General features: G+C 37.9%; 1 long non-coding RNA gene across 1 annotated transcript in view; it reads left to right on the top strand.

Moving 5' to 3' along the window:
* Positions 1-21188, top strand: part of LOC139357012 (uncharacterized) — a 584556-nt gene that overhangs the window by 43195 nt on the left and 520173 nt on the right. The window contains exon 2 of the long non-coding RNA XR_011609618.1: positions 20953-21062. This is a non-coding gene — a long non-coding RNA (uncharacterized lncRNA). The remainder of the gene's footprint in view (positions 1-20952; positions 21063-21188) is intronic.

Raw genomic sequence — 21188 nt, 5'->3', positions numbered from 1 at the left:
AGACAGGAAACTTTTTATTAAGAGATGCCTATGATGAAGCTACTTTATAAAAAGTCAGAATTATTTCTTGTATAAAATATTTATATCACTTTTAATAACACATAATGATCCCTATGATAATATAAACAGAAGTGAAATCTGAATGGAAACAACATTTTATTTTCCTTCCCTCATTGAAAAGGCTCCCACTTGGTAGCTACTTATTTTAGGGATGTCACAAAGTGATCCACAGCCTATCCCTGTCACCCAGTATGTGGAATTCTTAGAATTAGAATGAAAACCTGTGTAAGTACCAGAGCTCAAATACTTAACAGAATAATTACAGTGTAGCCGGTGTTTCCACTTCCTTATATGTTATATTTTCGTCAGAATTCCTAATAAAATGACAATTGAAGAAGCTGACTGAAAAGCCACTATCTTCGAGAACCCCTGGTCTTGAATTCCCTCGTGTTTCTGACATTTATAATGTTGCTTGCAGGACACTTTCATCCACTGTACTAGTTTGCATCTGTAGAGTGTATTTAGCTTCGTAAAGGTCTTTTACATGCATCATATGATTTTGCATTTGTGGAGTATTTTAGGGTTTATGAAGCACAGTCACCTAAATGGTATCATCTGAGTTTCACAACAATCTTGGTGTATTCATGAGGGGCCAACTGAAAATCGGCAATTTTAAAATATCCCCAGGTTGCAAAGCTAAGAGGGAAGAGGTAACCAGCTCTTGTAATGAAGCCACATTAGAAACCTGGGCTTCTCATTCCTTTTCCCGCAGCAAACCACCAACCAGTACAAAAAACCTTTGCAGATTTATGCAAAGAGGGAACGATGCACAGAATCTGAGCAGAGGTTATGACAAAATTTCTACAAGCTGGGCACAGCCCTAAGCATAAGTCAGGGTAGGAGTGTCGCCCTTTTCCACATTAAATCATTCCAGCTATATGAAGCACATTAAGATGACAACAGCAGGACACTGCCTTGATTTAGAACTGAGCCACACACCTGTTCATCTAAATATAAACAAATTTGTAACCTGAGCTCGTGGCAGTCACTTGATGGTGAGCAAGTGAAAGCTGGGGCTGGTGCCTGCCTGCAGCCTGGCTCTGGGCTCACAAATGCACAAGGGCCAAGGAAGCAACCTGCCAACAGGATATTTGGCATTGTGTCTGGTGGTCACAGTGATCTTCTATCTCACCAGAGAGATTATAATTATGATCCCTCTTCTCCGTATTGTTATTTTTAAGTGTGCTTAGTTTGCTCTTGTGGGTCAACTTGTACCCAGCTTGTTGAATGTTCCAGGCCTTCTTGGTTCATGTATGTGCAAGTTGCCTGAGTTGCTGTGTTTAAAGAAAGCTTTTTCTCAGGGAACTTGTTTGCTGGGCTCCAAAACGCTAAATTAAATCTTATTGTCTATGTGAAGGCAATATTCTTTCAGGTTATAGAGTCCTTGATTATTCAAAGTAGGTAACTATTTCTTGATACTATCTATCATGCCTCTTTCTGTTGTTGCTCTGAGGGAAAGAGACCGTGCTGGGGCCCTTGGAAAAGTTGCACTTTATCCTTTGCAGGTGGGATACTACAGAGGCGATGCAGATGACAGTAACCCAGTGGCAGGCATGTCATTGTGCATGTGGTAGAACTGGACAGAACTGGGAGACTTGATTGGTCTGATTGTCCAAAGCCTATGATTATCAGCATGTTCTGAAAGCATTATTTCTAGATGCAAAGAACCAGCAGATACGTTTCTTAATGCTCTTTGAAAATAACTATGAATCTTTAATGCAGTCCCAAAAGATTTGCATGTCGAAAATTTTAAACACACAGAAAAGCACCAAAGAAATTTAAAAAGTGTTTCCATTTTTTGATTTACTTATATGCCCCCCACCCCTACCTTGTAATTTTGTGAATTTCACCAAAATATCTTCTAATGTGAATAAATGTCTTTGAATTCTTGTGATAAATCTTGAGTATGGTAAAATAGACATATTTCGATATAGATGGAGATGTAGAGATTGATGTATAAATGTAGATAGGTCTAGCAGTAGTGACCATAGAGGTGTGTAGATCAGTTCTTCCATTGAGAGTTCAGGCTACAATGAGTAGCTGGCAGACACCCTTACCTGCCGCCATTTTGGATCCTTCTTATTCATTCAGTGGCCACGCTCTCACTGGTCTGCTGTCAGCCAATGTCCGAGTATGGCAGGAGTGTGGCCTGTTTTTGCTCCTTCCCATCCTCCACCAAAAGAGTAAATCAAAACAAAATTGCAGCCCAGGGGAATGGTAAAACTTAATGCTACCATTGAAAACCTGGAAGATGCAAGGGTGGTGGTCCCCCTTATATCCCCACTTCATTCACCAGTCCGGCCCTTGCAGAAACTAAATGGACCCTAAAGAATGACTACAGATAAAGTCAGCCAAGTAGCCCTAATCACAGTTGCTGTACAGATGTGGTATCAGTGCTAGAGTAGATTTATCCAGGCCTCGAGTGTATGACGTGTGGCCATTGATTTGTGGAATGTATTGTTTTCTATTCCACTCAGAACACACGGCCAGAAACAGTTCACGTTCGTGAGGAACTGATAACAATAATTACAGTTTTGCCTCACAGGTATGTTAAACTCTCCCTTTATCATAATACAACCTGAAGAGATCTTGAACATCTCCGTATGCTGAGGAACATCACATTGATACCATACATTGATAGCATCATGTTGAGGTGTCAGCATGAGCAAGAAGTTGTTAGTATGTTGGACACCCTCATAAGATACATGCATTCTAGGGGTATGGGAGGTAAACTCAATGATAAGTCAAGGACCTGTCACTTCAGTAAACATCTCAGGGATCTAGGTGTCAAGGAATTTCCAGGACATAACTTCCAAAGTACAAGCCAAATGGTTATATCCTGCATTACTAAGATGACAGGTAGCACAGCTCCTTATAAACCACCTGAGGTCCTGGAGGCATCACATTCTGTACCTGGGTCTTTGGACTACTGCCTCAGCTCATACACTAGGTGACAAGGAAGGCTGGTGACTTTGGGTGAGGCTTGAAAGAAGAAAGGACTCTGTAATAGGTCAAGCTGTGATATAAGCAGTTCTGCCATTTGGGGCATACAGTCCAGCAGACTATAAGCTATGGCTTCTTCCAAGGTACCAGGAAGTTCATGTGCCCAGAGATGAGCAGGGGAGAAGAGAAGTCTTCATTCCATGGGTAACTGATTCGATTCTGACCAGGAGGAGAAGGTAAGGCTTTACCCAGTAGGAAATGTGTATGGAACCCAGGTGACCCACTTGGGCACCAACTAGTACATTTTTTGCTTCGTTGTAACCATAAACTGATTTGTTTGGCAACCTCAGGCTGAGAATGGTCTGATGACCAGTGTTCAGACCCCTAGAGAATAAGGGTTTGTGTCACACCACCAGGTAAGCCATTAAGACCTGCTGAGGTGGTAACACAGGAGAGGGAAAATTTAAATAGATAGTGAAAGGGGAAGAGAATGAGTACAAGTTATGCCCTCAAGTCCAAATGCAGAGATGGGGGCTGCAGTTTATCCTGCTAGTCTCTTCCTCCTGTGTTTCTCTTCATGAAGAGAAGCTCTAGACACTGTAGTGGAGCTGTTTCCCAAATGTGTGCGGAAGTGGCTACGTCTGACATGTGGTTCCTGGTGGTCATTTACCTGTATCATTCAGATCTCACCTAAAGAGCAGCTGGTAGATCCAGGGTCATTGACAGAAAGCCTCCAAGGGTCACCCATTTGAATTCCCCACAGTGTCCAGGTGGTGGTCATGCTTTCTTCTGGCCGCTCCCAGCCAATGACTGAGCAGGGCAGGTGTAGTGAGCTGGGCAATTCCTACCTCATGCAGGATTCCTTTGAGTACTTTGCTCTAGAGCTCCTCATCAGCCTGGTCAGGACTTTCTCTGAGTTGCTCTGCAACCTGAGTGTCCTACCCAATTCTCTTCCTTTCCCTCACTGCTTTCAGGGTGTCAGGCCAGCAATGCAGATGGAAGCCTCTCCATGCCTTCTTCTGTTTTGCCTCCTCCACCCTTATTTACCCTTCAGAGACATTTCCCTGAAGACTTACTTCACTTGCATGTCTAATCAAACCTTGGCATTTCCTTTGCAGAGACTTGAAGTCACTCACTGGATTTAAAGCTTAAACCTTGGCTTCAAGACTTCCTTTCACTCTCCTGCAGCTCTTCCCCTCAGGTGTGCCTTCCTTGAACCCAGCGATATAGACAGCGGCAGGCAGGGCTGGCCTCATGGGCATGCAACCTGTGCACTGGCACCAAGCCCCATGCTGAGAAGGGCACAGTGCTTGGTTTAATGCTCTGCTGTTACTATGATTTTCTAGGACTGTTGCAACAAAGTTCCACAAACTGGGGGCCATAAGCAACAGAAATGGATTGTCTCACAGGTGCGAGCAGGGATGGTTCCTTCTGAAGATGGCAGGGAGAGTGTGTTCCATACCTCACCCCCAGCTTCTTATGGTTTGCTGTCATGCTTTGACATGCCTTGACTTGTAGATGCATCACCCTAATCTCTGCCTTTATGTTTGATATGATTTGGTTATGTTCCCAACCAAATCTCATCCTGAACTATAGTTCCCATAATCCATATGTGTTGTGGCTGGGATCAGGTGGAGATAATTGAATCATGGGGCAGTTTCTCCCGTCCTGTTCTCCTGATAGTGAGTGAGCTCTCATGAGATCTGAAGCTTTGATAAGGGGCTTTTTCCCCTTTTGCTCAGCACTTCTCTTTGCTGCCTTCATGTGAAGAAGGACATGTTTGCTTCCCCTTCTGCCATGATTGTAAGTTTCCTGAGGCCCCTAGCCATGCTAAACTGGGAGTCTATTAAACTTATTTCCTTTTAAATTACCCAGTCTTGGGTATGTCTTTATTAGCAGCGTGAGAACAAACTAATACAAAATACAAGTCAGGCATGGTGGCTCACGCCTGTAATCCCAGCACTTTGGGAGGCCAAAGCAGGCAGATCACCTACCTGAGGTTGGGAGTTCAAGACCAGCCTGACCAACGTGGAGAAACCCTGCTTCTACTAAAAAAAAAAGTAATAATACAAAAGTAGCTGGACGTGGTGGCGCATACCTGTAATCCCAGCTACTCGGGAGGCTGAGGCAGGAGAATTGCTTGAATCTGGGAGGTGGAGCTTGCAGTGAGCACAGATCGCCATTGCACTCCTGCCTGGGCAACAAGAGTGAAACTCCATCTGAAAACAACAACAACAACAAAAATAAAAATATAAAGAAAGAAAAGCACGTGGTGTTTTGTGTCTCTGTGTTCAAATTTCCCCCTTTTAGAAGGATGAAGTCATATTGGATTAGGGCCCAGTCTAATGATCTCGTTGTAACTTAACTAATAACATCTTCTATGACCCTGTTTCCAAATAAAGTCACATTCTGGAATACTGAGGGTTAGGTCTTCAATATATAAATTTTAGGGGAGATACAGTCATCCTATATTAATCAACACCTTGAAATTCCTAGTAGTTTTCATTTTGCACTAAACCCCACAGATAGTACAGCCAGTTTGGCTCCGGCCCTCTGCTTCCAGGCTTTAATTTACCTTAAAATCTTGGATCTCAGGAGAGAATGAATTTTTTTTTTTCCACATAATTACAGCAAAAGTCTTCCTGGGAGCTTGATTGGCTTAGACTGGATCATCTAACCATTTCTAACCAATCCTTATGGCAATAAAGATGCTGCCTCTGAGTGGTCAGGCCTGGGGCTTGGCTCCCCAGATCACATTGCCTGTGACTAGAGAGGGCAGCCCAGTCTTTGCTCTGCTCTAGCCCTCTTGACACGTTTAGGACCAGGCTTATGCTAGCTTTACAGAATGACATTTATAGCTTTCCTATTAATTTTGTAATCTTAAATGGTTTTTGTTGTTTAATATTTTTCTGTGACTTGAAAGCCTAAGCAGTCTGCTGCGTTTCACTTGACAACTTGATACATTTTGTATCATTATTAATCTCAGTTTTCTATTTTTTTGAGTCAAATTTTAACATTTATGTTTTCTTTAAAATTTGTTCATTACTGAATTGGCAAATTTAAAACTTTTCTTCTGTGTATAATTCTTTAGGTCTGTTATGAGCTGTTGTGCTGTCCACCCCCTCCCAATTCATATGTTGAAGCCCTAACCCCAGTAACCTCAAAATGTGAATATATGTAGAGATAGGGTTTTTTTTTGTTGTTTTTTTTTTGGTTTTTTTTTTTTTTGAGTTGGAGTTTTGCTCTTGTTACTGAGGCTGGAGTGCAATGGCGTGATCCTGGCTCACTGCAACCTCTGCCTCCTGGGTACAAGCGATTCTCCTGCCTCAGTCTCCTGAGTAGCTGGGATACAGGCATGTGCCACCATGCCTGGCTAATTTTTTGTATTTAGCAGAGAAAGGGGATCACCATGTTGGTCAGGCCGGTGTCGAACTCCTGACCTTAGGTGATCCACCCGCCATGGCCTCCCAAAGTCCTGGAATTATAGGCACGAGCCACTGCACCTGTCGTGATAGGGTCTTTAAAGGATAATTAAGGTAAAATGAAATTATTAGAGCGTGCCCTAACCCAATAGGACTGGTGTGCCTCCGAGGAGGGTAGATCTCCTGTTAAATATTGTTACCACAAAACAAAAGTAAAACACAAAAACACAAGGACATTTTTGGAGGTGACGGATCTATATCACCTGATTATGGTGATAGTTTCATGGGCTGATGCATATATTCAAACTCAGCAAATTGTATACATTAAATATGTGCAGTTTTGTATATTAATTATACCTCAAGAAGGCTGTTTCAGAAAATAAGAGGAGATTGGGACACAGATCACACAGGGAAGAGCAGGAGAACACAGGGAGAAGAGGGCCACCTCCAAACCAAGGAGAGAGACATTGAAAGAAACCTATCCGGCTCACACCTGACCTCAGACTTTTAGCCTCCAAAACATGTGAAAATGCATTTCTGTTGTTTAAGCCATTCGGTCTCTGGTATTTTGTTACAGAAGCCATAGCAAATTAACACAATATGTAAGGCTTAGTACTTGTGTTTTCTTTTATTTTCTTAGGTTAATTAGACTTATATGTTTATAAAGTATATTTAATTAAAATAACTTCTGAGGCTTTCCATGTTTGATAATATCTTTCTGTTTCTCTTCTCCCATCTTGTTACCGATTTCCTATTTCACAGCCGTTTTGCGTCAACACTTACTGGACCTTGCTTCATTGCTTTCTGTCATTTTGCATTGTGAAAAGAATTTTCATATAAAACTCATACTTTATCCTGTGTAGACAACCTTTTTATTTTATGCCTGTATTCTCTCAGTTTATTGCTTCCTTTATTTTTGAAATACAGTCATATTGAATTAGTCAGGATTTCCCAGAGAAATAGAACTAATAGGATGTATCTATATAAAAGAGGATATTTATGATGGAAATTGACTCCTGCAATGAAGGAGGCTGAGAAGTCCCACAGACTGCCATCTGCAAGCTGGAGAAGCTGGAAAGCTGGTGGTATAATTCAGCTCAAATCCAAAAGCCTGAGAACTGAAGGGATTGTTGGTGTAAATCCCTGAGTACAAAGACCTGAGAACCAAGAGTACTGTCTGGGGGCAGGAGAAGATAGATGGCCAAGCTCAAGAAGATAGAGAGAATTCAACTTGTTTCCACCTTTTTGTAGTCAGGCCCTCAGTGAATCTGCTAATACTCACCCAGTGGTGGTGAGGACCATCTGCATTACTCCAGACTACCAATTAAAATGCAAATCTCTTCCAGAAACTCCCTGACAGATACACCCAGAGATAATGTTTTACCGGTGAACAGGGCATCCCTTAGCCTCGTCAAGTTGACAGATAAAATTAACAGTCACAGATATTATAAGAATATAGGAGACCGGGTGCGGCAATGCCTGTAATTATGCCTGTAATCCCAGCACTTTGGGAGGCCGAGGTGGGAGGATCACTTGAGGTCAGGAGTTTGAGAGCGGCCTGGATAACATGGTGAAACCCCATCTCTACTGAAAATACAAAAATTAGCTGGGCGTGGGGGCACATGTTTTTAATCTCAGCTACTCGGGAGGCTGAGGCAGGAGAATTGCTTGAACTTGAGAAGTGAAGGTTGTAGTGACCTGAGGTCATGCCACTGCACTCTAGCCTGGGCGACAGAGTGAGACTCCATTTCCCAAAAAAAAAAAAAAAAAGTTTTTATTTATTTTGTTTGGCAATTAGAATCCCTCTTACCTGAAACCTCAAACATGTCTTGAATTCAGGAAATCTTTCTCATGCTATTTTGAATATTATGTCTCATCTTTTTCCTTTTTCTTATTTTTCTTAAACTGCTGTTACCTGTGTGCCATAGTTTCAAGGTATCTCTTCCATGTCTCTTACCTTTTCTCTCATCATTTTTATATATTCATCCTTAATTCTCAGTTGCTGACTAATCTGTGAAGCACATCTTCTGCTTTAATAGGTGAGGGTCTTATGTGATTCTAATAAAGGTTTCACCACCTCCATCACAATTTTAAATCTGAAAATGGGCATTTCTTCCAGATCTCAGATGACTGCTTCTTAGTGTTTGGCTAATACAGGTTCATAGATGTCATGTTCTCTTTTACTTTTCCCCAAATATTTTTTCTTCTATTGCAGAAAATTTGATTGATGATAAAACTGAGGAATATATTTTTTGTATTGGCTAATTCCTCTTAAATTGAAGCTCCTTTTATATATCTGGTTATTTTTCTCTGTTCGTTCTTACTTGCTCAAGTTTTCCTAATATTGAAAATTCTGGTGCATTCTAACCAATATTTTGTAGTCCCTTCTTGGATGTTTTAGGCTCAAAGAAGGGGAAAGGAACACTTTCTATATATAATAATTATGTATTCCAGGTAGTAATATGTATTGTGAGAGGTAGTGAGAGCCGAGGTAGTGAAAGTAGCAACTTCACCACTGCCAAGGAGTCTGTTTTGTTTTGCTTCTCTTTCTTGTTGAGGTTAGACTATTCTTCCATTCTCTACCCTAGCTCTCATCCTTAGGATATATTGTGGCATTGCCTCCACTCTTTGGCCAGTAAATCGGTTTGGGATGAATTTACATCTGGTTGAATGAACACTTTTGAGGAAATGCCTTATCTTGTTGTAGGTACTTGCTATACTCCTGGGCTCTGGTATGCCACCTTCCCCGCCCCATCAATAGTCCCCAGCCCTACTTCACTGACAGCCCTTTCTTTGGAAGTTGTGATATGCCAATGTGATCAAGTCAATTTGCTCCCTCTCTCATGTATAGGGGGCTTTTCTTTTCTTTAACATATGGTGAATTGCATATTGGCTAATCATCCCCTTAATTTTAGATCTGTCTATACAGTGTGTTGAAGAAATCCTGGTTTCTGACTCATGGACAGTAACTTTTTCTGGTGTCTATTACTTGTACAGAATTTTTCCAATGTTATTTTTCTTTTGACTATTTAAGCAAACATGCTTAAGCTGTCAATAATGCTGTAACAAATCCTTACTGAGCTTTATTTTGGTGAAAGTAATTTATGGTAAGAGTCCTTTTTATTTTCCAATAATAAACCTAAGAAATGCATCCCTATACTATAATCACATTAATTACTATTGATAGTAAATGTGGTACTTCAGAGGAAGGCCATATGCTTTAGTTTCAAACATAACCTGAGCCTTTACTAGCTGTGAGACCTTAGGAAAATCATACAGATTCTCAGAGCTTGTCTCCTTCCTCTGTCAAACAGAGACAGCAATACTTGCAGGATGTTTTTGAAAATTTGATAATAACTGCAAACATCCATTGAGTGCTTACCATTTGCCAGGCACTGTACTAATATATACATGTGTCTATATATAAGTATATGTAATCATATATGTTACATACAATACAAAATGTTATATATAAAATATATGTTAAACACAATGTCATATTATATTCTATATAATATGTAATTATAAGCCTTCACAACAACTACCTACAAGGTAGGTACTATTAATGTCCCCGTTTTATAGGTTATGCATATGAAGCACAGAAAGGGTAAATAAGAACCTTGATAATACAGGGTTTAAGTAGTACAACTACTGAATGATGAAACCAAGGTATGAACCAAGACAGACAGGCTTTTAAGTACCTGCCTCACTGCCTCCCTAATGACATCAATCACCTCGTACAGTATATGTATATACTTCACCAATAATACGTCCTCCAAATAAGAGAGGAGCTACAGATGGAATTGTTGCATAGCCAGTGTTTTAGTATGCATAAATACACGCACACAGACCCATTTACAAGTTATGCAATATTGTGTGTTTATAATATGCACACATCTAAAATATGGTTATCCTGGGAATAAATGAACATGCATATTAATTAAATCACAACATAAAAATATTATGTGGAATGCTAGAAAGACACCTTAGAGAGATAAATAGTCAATAGATATTTGACTTTTGGTTACTCATTTATCTCCATGAAGACAATAAGAATGAAATGCTAACATATTGCCATAACTATCTTTTATATGTTAAATAGAATGTGATCAGTAATTTCCTTAAACTGTTTAGATACTCCTTTTGTTCAGTGTAATCTCAGTGTTTTATATGATCATAGGCCAAAATCTCTTGCAAACGACTTTTTCATGTTGTTTGCTCCATTTCTCCCTAGTCTCCTTCCCTCCCACTTCCCTTACTTCCTTCTTTCAGTGTTTCTTCTTTCTTTCTTTCTTTTAAATTTAATATTGTGAGCATCACTGGAGTGCTTCCTTTAAGCCACTTAAATATACAGTGTAGGGGTGACAATTAGCATGTGCATGTCTGATAACTTTCACCTAAGTATTGCATTTTTATTTCATAAAATTGCTTCTTTACACATTTTACTTGTTTTAAAGATATTTTATTTTATCAATACTATTATAGCAAAATTCCTAATAAATATAAGAGAACATGAATTTTTGAATAATGTAATTATAAAAAAATCCAAACTTTTACCCCTAAATTTTGCTTCTGAAAGTGCTCCTAGAGAGTTAATTGTGACAGACTAACTATTTTGTAGAATGAATTACAGAGTTGTTTAGTAAATGATTGGGAACAACAGAAATTTCAGAGAGTAGTGAGATATATAATATAATGGGATAATTGTGTAATAATATTATTGTATAGTAGTACAAGGAAATGATAATGGCTATGAATATTGAAATTAAGGATATTTATAATATATTGAAATGTGAAAAATAGATGAGTATGAAGCAGTACATATAAAAAGACATTTTGTGAAAAAATATATTTTCATATAGACAAATCATATACATATGTCAAAATGTTAACTGATTTTTTCCTGATTATTAGAGGATATGTTACTAATATTTTTGTAAATATTTTCTTTTAGAACAGCTTAAAATTTACATAAAAATTATGAAGATGGAAGTTTCCATATATACCACATCAGTTTTCTCTATAATCAACACACAGTAGTATAGTTCATTTGTTATGAACCAATACTGATATATTGTTATTAACTACAATCCATTCTTTATTCAGATTTCCTTAGTTGAACCTAAATTCCACTTTTATTTCTAGGGTCTCATCCAGGAAATCACATTACATTTAGTCACCACCATGTTTCCTGAATCTTCTCTTGGTTGTCAATTTCTCAGACTGTTTCTTATGACCTCGAGAGTTAGGAGGAAAACTGGTTAGATATTTTGTAGACTGTCGCTCAGTTGGGATCTGTCTGAAATTTTCCAGCACTATGTGCTGAAAAGACAATCATTTCCCCATTAATTTACCTTTATTATTTTGTCAAAGATCAGCTGACTGTATTTGTGTGGTTCTAATACCGCATGTTCTACTCTGTCTCACCAATCTTTATGTCTGTTCTTTTGCCAATGCCACATTGTCTTGGTTGTTGAAGCTTTGTAAGTCTTACAATCAGGTACTGTGAGTCTTTCAATGTTATTCTTCTTCAGTCTTGCTTTTGCTGTTGGAAGGTTTTTGTGTTTCAATATAAACTTTAGAATCAGTTTGTCAACATATACAAAACAGGTTGTTGGGAGTTTGAGATCGTATTAAATCTGTAGATTAGGTTGAGTTGAAATAGTATGTTACTAAAGAGTCAATCCATAATAACTGATCAACTCTCCTATTGTTTAGTTCGTTGTTGATGCCTTTAATCAGAGTTTTGTAGTTTTTCTCATATGGGTCTTGCACATATAATGTTAGACTTGTACCTAAGTGTTTAATTTCATTTTGGTATTAATGTAAATTGTATTTTTTCTTTGAGGCAGGGTCTCACTCTGTCACCCGGGCTGGAGTGCAGTGGTGCAAACAGGCTCACTGCAGCCTCCATCTCCTGGGCTCAGGTGATCCTTCCACCTCAGTCTCCAGAGTAGCTGGGACTACAGGTGTGTGCCACCATGCCTGGATAATTATAGTGTTTTTAGTAGAGACTGGGTTTCACCATGTTGCCAAGGCTGGTCTAGAACTCCTAGGATCAAGTCATCTGCCTCCCTTTGGTCTCCTAAAGTGCTGGGATTACAGGTGTGAGCCACTGTCAATAGATTGTATTTTTAAAAATTTAAATTTCAATTGTTTCTTGATGGTATTAGAAAAAACATTCGATGTTTATATCTCAACCTGTTACCCTGTGACTTTGCTATAATGACTTAGTGGTTTCAAGATATTTTTGTTGATTCTTTGAGATTTTCTGTAGAGAGAATTATGTCATCTGCAAATAAAGACAAATTCATTTCTTTCTTTCCACTCTCTCTCTCTGTATTTTTTGAAATGAGGCCTCACTCTGTCACCCAAGCTGGAGGACAGTGGCAGGATCTCGGCTCACTGCAACCTCTGTCTCCCAGGCTCAAATGATCCTCCCACCTCAGCCTCCTGAGTAGCTGGGACCACAGATGCACACCACCACACCTGGCTTATATTTTGTTTGTTTGTTTTTAGTAGAGATGGGATTTCACCATGTTGCTCAGGCTGGTCTCGAGCTCCTGAGCTCAAGTGATCTGCTCTCCTCAGCCTTCCAAAGTGCTGAGATTACAGGTCTGAGCCACCGAGCCTGGCCTGAACCTGTATATTTTCTACTTCATTATATATTCTTATTATAATAGCTAAGACTTCCAGTATGACATTTATTAAGGGCAGTGGAGAGAACATCCTTGTGGGAGCTGTCCATAATCTTGAAAGGCACAAACCCAAATGCCATAATCCTCAGTGCTAAAATCCTGAAAGATGAAAATCCCGTATATGTAATTTTGGAAAAAAATGATTAAAAATTCTTTACAATGTATTTCCATTTTTAAAGGAAATTTACTTGAGAAACAAAAAACAACAGAACACTTCATAGGCCACTTTACACAATAAAATAGGCAATAATAAGACATATTTTTGCAAGTGTAAACACTTAGGCATATTAGCAACGGTAACGCAGGTATAACAGTTAAGAGCAGCTGAGCTGTATTGATGAAGAAAAAGGTGAAACCAGCCTAAAGCAAAACAATGAGGCCCCATCTCTACAAAAAAATTAGAAAATAATCATTAGCCAGGAATGGTGGTTGACCCCAGTGGTCCTAGCTACTCAGGTGGCTGAGATGGAAGGATTCCTTGAGCCCAGGAGTTTGAGGCTGCAGTTAGCCATGATCACACCACTAAACTCCAGTCTGGGCGACAGAACCAGACCCTGTCTCTTAAAAAAAAGAAAGAAGTATATAAGAACATACCACTATGTGGTCATCTGAAATACTGTAGTGAACAACCTTTTAATGGGATGATCAAAGACCACCGTGTGTCACCACCATTTGTTCAAAGAGATGAGATCTCGAGAAATTTTATCTTTCACAAATACAATTGTACAGAAAGAATGTCTCTTCATTTATTGAGAAAGTTTCAATGTTTTCATGTATACACACAATGCTTGCATACAAAGTCATCATTGTTATCATGCACTTTAATGGAATCAAATTTCTGATGTCCTAGGCAGCAGCAGAAATCTGTCCCACTCTCAGAGAGAACAGTTTGCCTTCAGTATTTGCTCTCTCTGGGACTCTGGCCGTTTAGATGGTGCCTGCCAGCACTGAGGGCAGATCTTTCCCTGCTTAGTTTACCTGATCTCACATACTAATCTTTCCTGGGAACACCCTCACAGTCATACGCAAAATAATGCTTTATTCGGTTTCTAGGTGTTTCTTTATCCATTCTAGTTGACACCTAAAATTAAGTTCACAAATCTACCTACTGTCAACTTGTCACCCACATACATCTCCTTAAATTATACTTAATTGGCAAATAAAGACAACAACAAAGTAATAGTTGTGCCTAACATTCAGCAACTAATTGTGTATACAGCTGAAAACATACTAATCTTCCCCCAGAATCCAGATTTTAGGATTTCAACATTTGGGATTTTAATCTTTCGGGATTGTGGTTTTGGGGATTTTACATGGTAGGGATTTTAGACTACAGAGATTTGGGCTTTAGAGATTTTGATCTTTAGGGAAGATTTCAACATTAGAGTATGGAGTTTGGGAGTGTGTCTTTTGGGATCATGATCCAAACCCCATTCTTGCCTAATTTCTTTCCCTCCTTAGGAAGAACATGTCTAGTTTCTCATTATATGTATGATGTCATCTGTAGGGATTTGTTTTTTTTCAAACAGATCCTTTTTTCAAGTTGAGGAAATTCTCCTCTATTCTTAGTTTGCTGAGAAGTTTTACAATATGAATGAAGGTTGGATTTTGTTAGATGCTGTTTTGGTATTAATTGATGTTATGATCTTTTCTTTTTTAGCTTGTTGATGAGGTAAACTACAATGGTTGATTTTCCAGTGTTGAACAAGCTTAAATTATCTGAAATAAATCCTACTTTGTTATCGTGTATAATTATTTTTATATATTGATGAATTCTGTTTGATAGTATTTTGTTAAGGATTTTTATATCTACATTTATGAGACATGTTGGTGTGTAGTTTTCATTTTTTTGTACTATGTTTTTCTGTTTTGGGTATCAAAGTAATGCTAACTTCCTAAAATTAATTGGAAAGTGTTCACTTCTTTTTTATTTTCTAGAAGAGATTATGTAGAATTGGTGCTAATTCTCCTTTTAACCTTTGATAAAACTCCACTGAAACTCTGAGTCTGGAGATTCCATTTTTAGTAGTTTTAAAATTATGAGTTAAATTTTCTTAATAGCTACAGGGCTGTTCAAATTGTATATTTGATGGTGGGTGAGTTATGGGACATTTGTAGTTCTTATCCTTGCTCCTTATAAGTAAGATTTTTTTTCCTCTTGTTCCTTCAAACTTTTTCTCTGTTTTTGGTTTTCTTCAATTTGCATAGTATATGCCAGGTGTCAGTTTTTTGATATTTTTTTCTGCTTGGTGTTTGCTCAGCTTCCTGAATCTGTGGTTTGGTGTTGGTCATTAATGTTATAATGTTCTAGGACATTGTCACCTCCGATATTTATGCTCCATTCTTTTTTCTTCTTCTAGTATTTTAATTGTTTGCAGATTGCACCTTTTGAAATTGTCCTAGGGTTCTTGGATGTTCTGTTCTGTTTTATTTAGTCTTTTCTCTCTTCGCATTTCAGTTTGGGAAGTTTCTAGTGATATATCTTCATGCTCATTGATTCTTTTCTTAGTCTATTAATGAGCTCATTAAAGGTATTTTTTATTACTCTCATATTGTTTTTAAATTCTAGAATTTGCTTTTGATTATTTCTTAGCAATTCTGTCTCCTGATGTCTAGAGTATTAATGTGTTTATCAAAGAAATTAATATCTAACATTTCCCTTTGTTTCTTTCTTAGGGTTTTATCTCTTTGCTTACATTACTCATCTGTTCTTGATTGCTGTCTACTTTTTTCCCATTGAGCCCTTGATGCATTAATTATAATTATTTTAAATCCCTGCCTGATAAGTCCAACATCTGTGTCATGTCTGAGTCTGTTTCTGTTGTTTACTATGCCTCTTAAGACTGTTTTTCCTTTTTTTTTTTTTTTGGTTTGGAATGCCTTATCCTTTTTTCTTGGAAGCTGGACATGTTGCATTGGGTAATAGGAACTGAGATAACTGGGCCTTTAGTGTGAGGATTTATGTGAATATGGCTGGTAACTGTGCTGTGTTTATTGTTTGCTGTAGCTGTAGGACAGGAGGTTTTGACTTTCTCTGGTGTCCTTGATTTGGTATTTTTCTTGTCTTGTGTCTCTGGGCTGTGATCTTCCCAAGTATTTTTCCATGGCTCCCTTCCCTAGTGAGACAGGAAAGCTAGAGAGGACTAGTTGGGGACAGATGTCTTCCTGGCTTGAATGAGCTTCTGGTAAATTCTTTTTCTCTAGGCCTTTGCCGTGGAGACTTCTCTGGGTGATTATTATTTCCTTTTTCTTGGGTCTAAAAAAATGTTAACTTTAAGTTTGTTCAGCTTTTTCATATGATTACAGAAAGTGTTTCCTATCTTCATACCTAACCACTAAACTAATAGGGCTCTGGTATATTACCAATGCAAGATGCGAATTCTGTCTAATCAGGGTCTTTGCCCATTTAAAAAATTGGTTTGTTTGTTTTCTTGATGTTGAGTTCCTTATATATTTTGGATAATAATCCTTTATCAGATACATGGTTTGAAAATATTTTCTCCCATTCTGCAAGTTTCTTTTTTGTGTTGGTTATTTAATTTTCTGTGTAGATTATGTTCATTTTGGCCTACTTGTTTGCAGCTTCCACACACTGCACCTCCCTGTTACCTCTCTTCTGTGCTCAACTGGGTTTAGGGAGAACTACTTGGGATATTCAGGTATTATATTTGAACTATAAGTCTATAGATACTGTCTGAAGCTGTAAGGGAGAATATGTTACTCTACTACTGCAAACAAGTAAATGACCTATTTGTACTTGATGAAGTGACTATGACATGACTGATTTAATACAAAACTATGGAACATGCAAGATTATTTTTTGAGATGTTAAATATTACTTCACAAACTTACATAACCTTTTGCTAATGCATGTAGTATCAAAAAGCAAATATGGTTTTAGCTTCCTTTACTCAAAATATGAACATTAAGTACTGTGAATTTCTCTGCCAAGTGGTTCAGAAATACATAATAAATAACCCAGTTTAAAAAAGGAAATTGTAAACCATCTTGATCAGTCTACTCTATTCTATGTTTATATGTTATTTTCTCAAGCAATCACTTCATAATTATGGAGTTTACAAAATGACTGAGAAAGAAGAGGGAAGGCAAAATAGCCTCTACTGCATTACAAGGAGCATCAGCATAAAACTGTACAAAGAATCACATCGTTTCCATACCATGAACGTAGAAAGCAGGCCAGGTTTACAAATGATAGGACAATGCGCTCTCTGCAACAGCCAACTACAACAAAACACTTTGAAAGTAAAGGTGAAAATTGTATAAAGAGAAAATACAAGCCTTTTAAATAGCATTATGCCAAGAGGTGAAGACAAAAAATTCACCTCTTGATATATTACAATTTCTTTATCCATTGATCGGCGCTAAGTTGTTTACATATCTTGGTTAGTGTGAATAATACTGCAATGAACATGGTGGTATAGATGCTGATTTTACATGATAAAATATCTTTTTATCATATGAAATGATTATATAAAAGATAATATTTTAATATATTATGAAATTATAAATTATAAATATAAACTTATATAATATGGTAACATTTATATAAAAGATAATATCTTATAATTTAAAATAACTTCAAAAATGCTGATTTTATTTCCTTTAGATATATACCCAGAAGTGGGATTTCTGGAGTAGTTCTCTTTTTAATTTTTTGAGAAACCTCCATATTGTTTTCCATAATGGCTTTACCAAGTTACATTTTCACCAACTGTGTACAAAGTTCCCTTTTCTCTGTACTCTCACCAACACTCATTATCTCTTTTTCTTTTATTAATAACCATCCTAACAGGTGTGAGGTGATATCTCATTGTGGTTTTGGTTTTCATTTCTCTGATGATTCATGATGACGAGCACCTCTTTGTATGCCTGTTGGCCATTTGTGTGTCTTCTTTGGAAAAATGTCTATTCGGGTTCTTTGCTCATTTAAAAAATTGGGTTGTTTTCTTGCTATTGAGTTCCTTGTATATTTTGGATCATAATCTTTTATCCAAAATCTTTTATATTTTGGATAATAACCATAAATGGTTTGCAAATATTTTTCTACCATTATGTAGGTTGCTTTTTAATTTGGGGGATTATTTCACTTTCTGTGCAGGTTACTTTCATTTTTTAACTACTCACAATGATGCTTAATACTTATATAATAGGTAAGAATGTTAAGAAGATGTTTTAAATGTACCAGATACAACACAAAGAATTTAGATTGGATACACCAATGACGTAAATGCTTTTATATTATTTACCAGCCTCTAGGCACTATGCTAAATCTTTTCACCTAATTCATTTACTCTTCATAATAACCTTATGAAGTAGTTACTACTTTTATTCTTATTTTATGTGATGAGGAAACCAAGAGAGGTTAAGTAATTTTCCTTTGGTCTCACAGCTGTTAAATGACAGAGCTGGAAGTTGAACTCCATTAGACTGGCTCTAAAACCTGCTTGGTTAAACATTGCAATATGGGGTCTCCCTTTTTGGTTAGCTAAACAATTTTATAAGTGCACAAATCTGTGAACATGATACAAATACCAGTGGAGGCTCACAATCTCTCTGAAAGTCCTAATAATACAGCAGAAAAATTTGGGAAATTTTGATGAGCATTAGGTTTTCTGTAGCTTTAAACAATCTACTTATACTCTTCAGATTGAAGATAGATATATTAAAACTGTCTACAAAATAATAATACACGTAAGTGAGGAAATCATGAACTAAGAAAAAATAAGGTGAACTGAGAGCCAGTTAGCCACCATGCTGCACACCTGCTGGGCTGTGAGGCCAGAATCTGAGGCTAGCAAGGCATCCTGAGAATGGCCCCTTGATTCTTGTGCTCTAGGCATCTGGGAGACTGTTTTCAGAAGCGATGGATCATGGACTTGTCTGGGGTTGGGTTTCATAGCAGTAAATACAAAAAAGGAAACATGATGAATTTCACAACTCACGTCACCTATAGGATGAAAAGCAAAGCTAGGAACTTACGAGAAATACATCTATTGTTGGAACTGGAAATGAAAAAAAAAAAAAAAAAAAAACCAAAACATTCTCCAGTGGTTGCTCACAGAGAGAACTTTGTGTCCTATCATGAAAAATATTCCCAACAACATCTGAGTGGCAAAAAAAAAAAAAAGGAATGTCATAGGACAAGGCTCATGACATGACAGCTAAAAGTAATCCAGTGAAAGTACTGACCTCATATGAGGTCTCCAGGCACAATATTCCCATGATCCAGGCTTATCCGTTCTTGCACCCATTACTCCTAGGTCCCATCTAGAAGCATAAGGAGCTTAAATTTTTTGACTCATTTGTTTATTTTATGTAGCATGCCCAAATGTAGTGAGTAATTAGGATGTGTGCGTGTGTGTGTGTGTGTGTGTGTGTGTGTGTGTGTGTGTGTTTGTGGTGGGGGAGGGAAAAGAAACCAGGACTTAATAATCAGTTCTAATGTATCTGCAGTTTATATAATGTGAGACACTTCTGCAGGATCTGCACTTCTGTTTTGCATAAACACAAAATTAGGTCTAGCGATATTAGGAAATATGTAATTATTAGGAGTGTAGTGGCAGTGAGAACCGTAGAAAGCTAGAAATAGTGGCAAACTAACGTTGGCCTGGATTGACCCTTGCTGTCTGGTAAGCTCAAAAGGAAGTAATTGAACACATTTTTTCAGTCATTTATTTATTTCATGATCAGTCATATTTGGTATCATGACAGATGGTGGCAGAGTTCTGCTGAAATAGAGTCAGCTTTGAATAAGACAATGTGTGAAAACTCAGTAGCTCCTCCTACAATAAATTCATTAATATTCAACAATTGCATTTAGCTTGTGGTTGAATGTGTTAGTGTTTGGGGTTCAAGCCTCATTACAGATGTGAACACTTCTATAAAGCAGCACCAGGTTAAGCTGTGATAAAGGAATCTAAAGGCTACTGACACTATTGAGTAAGGGCCTAGAATAATATTCTTTAAGAAAAACTGCTTTCTCCCCCATTACAGTTGTATTTTAAATCGGAGTTTACCTTTTTCTGTGTAATCTAATTATTTTTATCATTTTATAATTAAAATGATAGACTAACAAATTTTAGTAGAATTATTATCCTAAAGTTACCAGTTTTCGGCTTCTATAAGTCTCCGTTCCCTAGTTTGATTTCCACTTTGGAAGGGCAATGTCATAGTTTTGGAAGGATGAGACATATTTTACGTGATTATAGAGGATGAGTATTTTTATTCTTTCTTTTTTTGAGATGGAGTCTTATTCTGTTGCCCAGGCTGGAGTGCAGTAACACGATCTCGGCTCACTGCAACCTCCGCTTCCCAGGTTCAAGCGATTCTCCTGCCTCAGCCTCTGGCGTAGCTGGGATTACAGGCACCTGCCACCACGCCTGGCTTATTTATTTTTATTTTTATTTTTTTGTATTCTTAGTAGAGACAGGGTTTCACCATGTTGGCCAGGCTAATCTCGAACTCCTGACCTCAGGTGACCCACCCACCTTGGCCTCCTAAAATGCTGGGATTGCAGGCGTGAACCACCGCGCCCGGCCCCCTGCATTCTTTAGAAATAATAAAATGTCAAAGAATTGCAGAATACATTGGATATGGTTTGGCTCTCATCTGGAATGAGATTTGGCTCCCTCCAAATCTCACCTGGAATTGTAATCCCCATGTGTCAGGGGTGGGGCCTGGTGGTAGGTGATTGGGTCAAGTGGCAAACTTCCCTCTTGCTGTTTTCTTGATAATGAGTGAGTTATCATGAGCTGTGTTTTTTTTTTTAAAGTGCGTGGCACTTCCCAGTTTGCTCTCTCTTTCTCTAGTAAGAAGAGATCCACCATGGTAAGAAGTGCTGGCTTCCGCTTTGCCTTCTGCCGTGACTGTAAGTTTCCTGAAGGCTCCCAGTCGTGCTTCCTGTTATGCCTGCAGAACTGTGAGTCAATTAAACATTTTTACTTTATAAATTACCCAGTCTTGGGTAGTTGTTTATAGCAGTGTAGAAACGGACTAATAAAACATGTACGTTTAATGTCTCTCAAGTACAGGTTTTTTTTTTTTT

Source organism: Macaca nemestrina, chromosome 11 (assembly GCF_043159975.1).
Source record: "Macaca nemestrina isolate mMacNem1 chromosome 11, mMacNem.hap1, whole genome shotgun sequence".
NCBI lineage: Eukaryota > Metazoa > Chordata > Mammalia > Primates > Cercopithecidae > Macaca > Macaca nemestrina.
The sequence above is the reverse complement of the archived record's forward strand: the minus strand, read 5'-3'. Positions and strand labels throughout refer to the sequence as shown.